At 38.3% G+C, this 9,188-nt stretch overlaps 1 non-coding gene across 1 annotated transcript; it reads right to left on the bottom strand.

Annotated features, from left to right (window-relative positions):
• Nucleotides 1-8,520: 8,520 nt before the first annotated feature.
• Nucleotides 8,521-8,624, bottom strand: LOC122726974. The gene has a single exon (XR_006352964.1). It is a non-coding gene; the product is annotated as a U6 spliceosomal RNA (small nuclear RNA).
• Between the last annotated feature and the right edge of the window lie 564 nt (nucleotides 8,625-9,188).

The raw sequence follows: 9,188 nt of genomic DNA on the forward strand, positions 1-9,188 counted from the left end.
ATGATGAATGGAGCTAGAGGGCAGCAAATTTGCATTCTCTTTTCAAATGGGAATAAGAGTTTGACAGGTAAGATATAGAGGTATATCAGGAAGATTGGTGGGGAAAAGAAAATTCATAGATCTGGAGCTAGCTACATTTAGTGGACTCATCAATTAGGAGAACACAGCCACTAGGCAGGAGTTTGAAACCCATATGGATTAAGTTCTCCAAGAGCATGGTTACTGAAAGTTCTCGAGGGATGGTGCAAGAACACAGATGACAAAGCTTGGCAGCATGGCAGACAGATGTCCCTATTGCCTCTAGGAGAAAATAAAAAACACCTTTGGCATTTAAAGTTCTTTAAAATTTGGCTCCAGCCTCTATCTTTCCAAATTTATTGTACATTTCTCTTGCCAACATACTTTATGGTCTAGCCAAACTATATACATCATTCTATTTCTCATTTCTATGTCTTTTCTTAGGCTTCTTTCTTGAATTCAGCCTGTTGGAATCCCAAGTTCTCTTCAAGGCTCAGATCAAATACCACATACTAAATACTAAAGGCTTTTCTTGATTCCTCCAGTTAATTGGCATCCTGTTCCTGAAATAACTCTATATTTACTTTTCATGTATTTTGAATACAGTTTGTATTTTTCTGTGAACATGTGGTTGTGTTGTCCTTACTTATTCTTCCCCGCCTCAGCCTCCACCCCAGTAGAATGTAAACTACTTGAAAGCAAGGGCTGTTTCATTTTTGCCTTTGAGACTGGCAAACTTTTCTATGATTCCATGCTCAGAAGGGAAAATCCAGCATAGTGAGCTATATAGATTTGGAGTTGTTAAGGGCTAAAATTCTAGCTAGTCTGTCTAAAATATCTAATGAGTGGTCGCCAATAAATTATAAGCTTTAGCAAGAGTTAGACTTTTAAGCATTTATTAAGGAGAATAAGAATTTGGTAAAGAGAGAGAAAGGCCTAGATTCCTATCTATTAAAGGGAGAGCACATTTCTAGCTCCGCTCTCCACCAGAGTCCCAAGGAAAGAGCGCGAGACCGAGCGCCAGTCTCTTCCTTCCTCCTCCCACTAGTCCGCGTCACTTCCTGATGCCAAAGAAAAGACTCCTGGTCTTGCCCTCAAAGACCTTCGCTTCATGGGCAGAACTCTTCTACAGTAAGTATCCAGCAGGTGGCGTTATTCCAATCGTTACAGAGTTAAAACATTTGGGTACAAAAACATTTATAGTAGCTCTTTTTGTGATGGCTAAGAATTGGAAATCAAAGGAATGCCCATCAATTGGGGAATATTATTGTGCTATAAGAAATGACAAGCAGGATGATTTCAGAAAGGTCTGGAAAAACTTGTATGAACTGATGTATAGTGAAGTGAACAGAACCCAAAGAACATTGTGCACAAAGACAGCAATGTTTGATGAAGAACAGTGAATGACTTGACTATTCTCAGCAATACAATGATCCAAGATGATCCCAAAGGACTATTGATGAAACATACTATTTATCTCCAAAAAAAGAACTGATATTGATTGAACACAGACTAAAGTATATTATTTTTCACTTTCTTTCATTTTTTCTTTTATTCAAGTTTTCTTATACAAAATGACTAATATGGTAATATTTTACATAATTATACACGTATAACCTATATCTGACTGCTTACCAACCCAGGGAGGGGGGAGGAGAGGGAGTTAAGGAGGTATAAAAATTAGAATCCCAAACTATAAATAAAAATGTTTATTGTCTTAAAAAATGAAATAAAATGCATTAAAAAATCTGGGAGCAAATTTTAACTCTACTACTTGCTACCTTTCTAAATAACTTCAGGAAAATCAACTAATATCTAGACCTCCAATTCTATCTCTATATAATGAATGAAGATTATCTCTAAAGTCTCATCTACCTCTGACATCCAGTGATTCTAAAGTGAAGACCAGAATTCCCTGTTATAGGTCAAAAAAGAAATGAGATCACTTCACCACTTCATAGAACAGCTTGGAAGTTTATGTTTTAAAAGGATATATCATGGGGGCAGCTAGGTGGCACAGTGGATAAAGTATTGGCCCTGGATTCAGGAGTACTTGAGTTCAAATCTGGTCTCAGACACTTGACATTTACTAGCTGTGTGACCCTGGGCAAGTCACTTAACCCTCTTTGCCCAGCAAAAAAAAAAAATGGATATATCATACACTGCATATTTTTCCCTCCACAAAAGTAGGTATTAAATGTCATGGTCAAATTGGCTTTCTTGTTGGTGACTTCTGAGGAGCATTCAGACAAACAGACTCTATGGATCAGAATAGTGATATGGATAGAAAACTTGAGAACCCATGACAGCATTTCAGAAAAGGCCTTATTACCTTTAAGCAAGTGCATGATGATGAGATTGTTAAACTAACTTTGAAATTTAAAGGCAAGTTGGATGATGTTTACACCAATGGAGAAAAGCATAGCATGAAGATGGCAAAGGATCATTTCCTTTGTTTTCTCTTTAACTCACTCTCTACTGCCATTGTCATTTTCCTTATGCAGCTAAAGACATGATTAGACAGGATTATACATTTAGAGCTGGGAGGAATCTTAGAGGTTATGAAATCAAACCCTTTCATCCAGCAGATGAAGAACCTGAGTCCTAGAGGGGTTAAGTGATTTACATAGGGTCACACAGCAGGATTTAAAATCAGGTCTTCCCGACTATGAACAAATATAGTACTCAATCCATTGTAATCAACCCTCCTCAAGCTGATAAACCTACTTCAGCAATTTGGCATGCTCTGTAAGTTTATAGTATTTAGTTAGAAGTGTAGTATTTTATGAAGTTTGAAAGGCCTCTTATACCACTATATATACACATATAGCTATATCTACACATGTACACATCTACTTATACATACACATATGTGTGTATATCTATAATATATATATATGTGTGTGTGTGTGTGTGTGTGTGTGTGTGTGTGTGTCTGTATACATCCTGTTAAATTGGCAGAATGTGAATGTGGATTAAAAGCTACAACCACACTGTGCCTTAACCTTAACATGTAGGTTTAGAGTGTTGAATCTCCTGCCTCTCTGTCCCTAAGTCTTGTGAGAGTTGGAGTAGTAGCCACACCTTTGTTTTGCATTTTTCCTGTTTCCTCATTGCCTCTGCTTTGTCATTGCAGTCTAGTTAATCTACTGTCCCAGGAGCTGTCAAAGTTACTGTAACTTTGCCTCCTCTGATGATGTCACAGGTATTCCATCTTTGCTATTCCATCCCATAGGAAAACCAGAAAGGGAGATAGACCAGCCTGGGGGCAACTGAGTTAGATGTCAGCTGACTTGGACAGTGACACTTCTTAGCCATATCCTGTATGACTAGCACTTTTATAAATCTTCTGCGTCAGGCCTCTGAGATCTGGATCACAAGCTGAGCCTGTCTGTCTGCTTTTGTATTTCCTGACATGTCATGTTTCCTACAATTTACGATGTCGGGGCTAGAAGGGGTGAAAGAGAAGAAGACCAGAAAGAGAAGCCACTCTCTCAGATGTGCCCTGGGCCATCCCAGAAGTCTTTTCTAAAGAACACTGGCTCTGCAAGATCACCCACCTAAGTTAGTGTCCTAACATAGTGTAATGTTTGTTGCCTAAAATCATATTAGAGGAGATGTTAAATTTCAGGCAAAGATTAATAATCATAAATACGTGATTTTTTTTCCTATTCAAGGTCATGAAACTTTTCCAAGGAGCTCTGAATACTATTTGATATTCACTGTTCCCCACAAAAAAGAGCACACACATTCTTTAAAGGACCTCAAGGGTGGTACTAAACCTCTGCTGGGGGTTGTCCACTCTTTGTGTTATTACTCTAGGTTTTTTCAAATTGTACTATGTGGAATCTTTTAAAAAAAATTTTTTTTTTAACGGGGCAATGGGGTTAAGTGACTGGCCCAGGGTCACACAGCTAGTACGTGTCAAGTGTCTGAGGCCGGATTTGAACTCAGGAACTCCTGAATCCAGGGCTGGTGCTTTATCCACTGCGCCACGTAGCCGCCCCATACTATGTGGAATCTTAAGTTCTGGGTATATAGAAATAAAACTGTCCTTATAGTCAAGAATCTTAAATTCTGTTGGTTGTGGGGGTATAATATACACATAAATAAATAAATAGGAGATAATTTGAGGAGGGAGAATTCATTAAAAAGAAGAGCATCAGACAAGGGTTCATAGAGGAAGTGTCTCCTGAGATAAGCCTTTTTTTCAACCTTAATAGTATTTTATTTTTTCTAGTTTTACATATAAAGATAGTTTTCAACATTCATTATTATAAGATTTTGAGTTCCAAATTTCTCTCCCTCCCTCTTCCACAAGGCAGCAACCAATCTGATATAGGTTATATATGTACAGTCATGTTAAACATATTTCCACATTAGACATCTTATGAAAGAAGAATCAGAACAAAAGAGAAAAACCTCAAGAAAGAAAAAAACCCAAAAAAGTGAAAATAGTATGGTTCAATCTGCATTCAGATTCCAAAGTTCTTTTTCTGGATGTGGAGAGCATTTTCCATAATGAGTCCCTTGGAATTGTCTTGGATCATTGTATTGTTGAGAAGAGCCAAGTCTATCACAGTTGATCATCACACAATGTTGCTGTCTCTGTTGCATAATGTTATCCTGGTTCTACTCATTCATTCAACATCAGTTCACTTCAGTCTTTCCAGGTTTTTCTGAAATTTGCCTGCTCATCATTTCTTATAGCATAATAGTATTCCATTACATTCATATACCCCAACTTGTTTAGATGTCCCCCAATTGATGGGCATCCCCTGAACTTCCAATTCTTTGCCACTACAAAAAGAGCTGCTATAAATATTTTTGTGCATGTGAGTCCTTTTCTCTTATTTAATGATCTCTTTGAGAATGGTTGGATCAGTTCACAGCTCCACCAACAAAGCATTAGTTTTCCAATTTTCTCACATCTTCTCCAGCATTTATAATTTCTCTTTTTTGTCATAATAGCCAATATGATAGGTGTGAGGTGGTACCTTAGAGTTGTTTTAATTTGCATTTCTCTAATCGATAGTGGGTTTTTTTTCATATGGCTATTTCTTCATCTGAAAACTGCCTGTTCATATCCTTTGACCATTTGAGATGAGCCTTTGAAGGAAGATAAGGATTCTAGGAGATAAAAACAAGGAGAGAGCATGGGGAACAGGTTATGTGAATTCACAAAGACAAGGGCTGACATGTTGACTTCAGGGAACAGCTGGTAGTCTGGCTGGAACATGGAGTGTGTTGATGTGGGTAGTAGTTCCCAATATGTGGAGAAGGCTGTCAAGGTAGGCTGGAGCCAGATTGTGAAATATCTTGAATGCCAGACTGATGGGTTTGAACTTTGTTTTAGAGTCAACAGGGAGTTATTGAAGATTTTTGAGCAAAGGAGTGATATGAGAATATCTATGCCTTAGGAAAGCTATTTTGATAACTGTATGGAAGGTAGATTGAAGTAGAGAGAGCCTGAAGGCAAGGAAACCAATTAGGAAGCTGTTGCCTCCTGGAGTCCAGGTGATGAGGACCTGAATTATGGTGATAGCTATGTGAGTAGAGAAAGGAAATGACATAAATTGTCAATTGACTAGGAAGATGGGGAAGAGAAGATAACTGTGGTTATAAAACTGAAACTCATCTTCCTTCAAGATTATGTCAACTTTAGGGGCCAGCTAGGTGGCACAGTGGATAAAGCACCGGCCCTGGATTCAGGAGGACCTGAGTTCAAATCTGGACTCAGACACTTGACACTTTACTAGCTAGGTGACCCTGGGCAAGTCACTTAACCCTCATTATCCCCCCCCCCCAAAAAAAAACCCACAAACAAACAAAACCAAACCCAGATTATGTCAACTCTGAAATGCATACCTCTCCATTTTCCTTAACCCAGAGGGTGGAGAGTGAACATCAGAGAACTCCTCCCAGATCCTCCATTTTAGGAGAGCACCCAGGCAGATAGATGGTGCAGTGGATAGAGTGCCTGGCTTGGAGTCAGGCAGATCTGAGTTCAAACCTGGCCTTAGACTAAATGTATGACCATGGGCAAGTCACCTAACTCCATTTGCCTCAGTTTCCTCGTCTGTAGAATCATTTACTGTATTCTGTTATGTATTCTGTATAGCAAAGTGTTAATGTGCCACATCTTATTTCTTTTTAGCAAATCAGTATATTTTCTGAATTTAATTATAGAAGGTTAACTTAGTTTTTGAAATTTATTTGCAATCAAGTTTTTCCATTTGCGCTGTGATTTGTTGCCTACCTAACTGAATATTATAATGTCAACTTGTTCTGAGGATCTCCAAGTATTCAATTTACTTAAGTTTATTTTAAGTAAAGCTCTCATTGCATGTGAATTTCTATTGTGGACATTCTCGATATATCTACAAAGAAAAATTAGGAATTACTTTATTATAAAATGTTATAATGTTAGATTTGCGTGCATGAACATAGTTAAAGTGCATCATTTTGTAGGTTAAAAGTTGGATGGTAAAACATATTTTGCTTTTACTGTATGTTTTTACTGAATGATTTGTTCCCTATCCCAAAGTAAGCATGAATAAAATTAGATTAAATGTAAAAAAAAATGAGTTGGAGAAGGAAATGGCAAACCACTCCAATATCTTTTCCAAGAAAAGCTCAAATGGGGTCACAAAGTCAGACACAACTGAAAAACAACTCAACAACAACAGAGTTGCTATCTCATTATTTTCCACTGACTAAATGATTTTATCTTACTGGATACTGTCCTTCCATTTCCCCTGCACCCATTTTAGCTTATTTTTATGTATTGTCTTTTCTCATTAGATTTTTAGCTCCTTGAGGGCAGTGTTTTTTGCCTTTCTTCGTGTCACCAGTGCTCTGCCTGGCACATAGCAGGCACTTAATAGATGTTTATTGACTGACTGAAAACTGGTTGACTAGGAAGATTATGATAACCTCAACAGAAATAAGGAAGTTTGAAGGAAGAGCAGGTTTAAAGAGAAGAAAAGAAGTTCTATTAAGTTTTAGGTGCCAGGGCAACTAGGTGGCACAGTGGATAAAGCCCTGAATTCAGGAGGACCTCAGTTCAAATCTGACCTCAGACACTTGACACTTACTATCTGTGTGGCCCTGGGCAAGTTACTTAAACCTCATTGCCCTGCCCCCCCCCAAAAAAAAAGTTAAAAAATGTTTTAGGTGCCTATGGGACCTGGGTGAAGATTTTCAGCAGATAATTTAAAATATGAAATGAGTCCAGAAGAGAGATTTTTATTAGATAGATACATTTTGGATTCATATGCATTGAGATAATAAATGAAAGTGTGGGAACTGATGAGATCACCAAGGGAGAGAGTATGAGAAGAGAAGGGAAAGGAAGAGAAGAGAAGAGAAGAGAAGAGAAGAGAAGAGAAGAGAAGAGAAGAGAGAAGAGAAGAGAAGAGGAAGAGAAGAGAAGAAAGAGAAGAGAAGAGAAGAGAAGAGAAGAAAAAAGAAGCGGCGGGGCGGGGAGGGGCAGGGAAAGGAGGGGAGGGGAGGACAGCCATAACAGATCCTTGGGAGTAGATGATGACCCAGCAATGAATGACTATGGTCAGAGTGGGTAGAAGGTGAATGAGAAGGCAATATCACTACAGCCGAGAGGGAAAGAATATTTGGAAAGAGGAGGTGTCATTAGTGCCAAAAGCTACAGAGAATTCAAGGAGAAGAAAACTCAAGAAAAAAATCATCAATTTAGCAGAAAAAAAAAATCACTGGTAATCTTTGAGAGAGTAAAATAGAATTGTGAGTCCAGAGGCAGATTAAAAGGAATTGAAAAGTAAATGGGTGATGAGGAAGATAGTGGAAATAAGTGTAGACCACACTTTGGGAGAGTTTGACAGTGAAGAGGAGGTTGTAGCTTGACATATAGTAAAGTTGGGTTACTTTAAGGTTTTTATTTTTGAGGAATGGGGTGGGGAGAGATAGGCCTGAGTATGTTTGTAGGAAGAAGGGAAGGAGCTAATAGATAGGAAGAATTTAAAGATGAGAGGGGGAAAAGTGATTGATGGGAAAGGTCCTTCAGGAGGTAGATGGGATAAAGGGTCCAGGTAGAGTTATTCTTGGCAAGGAGAAGGGCCATATCTTCTTCATAGCCATAATCAATAAACATTTATTAAGCATCTACTATATGCCAGGCATTGTGCTAAGTGCTGGGGATACAAAAAATATTACCTGCTCTGGGGAGTAGGGGAAGAGAGAGTTCAAGATAGAAAACTATAAATCTTTCTCAGTCAAGTAGTGGAAAAGTTCATTTACTTAGAGATAAGGATGAGGATGGCATTGAAGGCTTAAGGAGAACAAGAGAAAGTTTGTACCAAATGCTGCAGGGATTATGATAAAGAGTTCATCAGAGAAGAATAAAGGATTGCTGGTGAAGCATGAGGACCCAGCTGACATTATATATATAATGACATTATATATATATATAATATATATATTATATATATAATGACATTATATATATAATGGGTTCAGTCCACATGTTTATATGACTTTCTCTTCATGAATTTGTGTGTCATCCTTGTGCAGGGGCCATGCTTATCTCTGTATCGTTCCAATTCTAGTATATGTGCTGTCAAAGCAAGCACTACATGACTTTCTCTAACGGCATTCAGTAGTATGGGAATGGAATTGGGAAAAGTATGTGATGTAGATGACCCAGAGTTAAGGAAGGATAAGGCATAAACAGTTCAAGGGCAAAGAGACAAGGAATTATAGGTGCATAATTGAAATAGTCAACTATAGGGTCAATACTGTGAAGGGAAGGAAGAAAATGGAGAATTAGGTGGGGAAATGAAGGAACCAGTGAGGATGAAGATTACATTTAGGAAGAGTGAAGCAAGGGAGATGTGATAAGATTGTAATCAGAAGGGAATTTCAAATCTCGAGATCACAGAAGTGGTAGAGTTTGGCTTGATGGTGAACCTGAGAGCAGAACTCCAAATGGCTGAGGTGGATTAGAGTTGAAGGACAGTGGAACTGAGAAGTTTGATGTTTGCAGAGGATGAGGAATTCAAGAGGACATTAATGCATATATTGAAATTCCCCAGCTAGCTACTAAACTCTTTGAGAAAGGAGGGAAACTGATCTAAAACAAATGGAAGGCAGGTCGCTAGTGATAGACAGAGAATGTTGCAGTGACAGCAGCAGCA

The sequence above is a fragment of the Dromiciops gliroides genome, chromosome 4 (assembly GCF_019393635.1).
Source record: "Dromiciops gliroides isolate mDroGli1 chromosome 4, mDroGli1.pri, whole genome shotgun sequence".
Classification (NCBI taxonomy): Eukaryota; Metazoa; Chordata; class Mammalia; order Microbiotheria; family Microbiotheriidae; genus Dromiciops; species Dromiciops gliroides.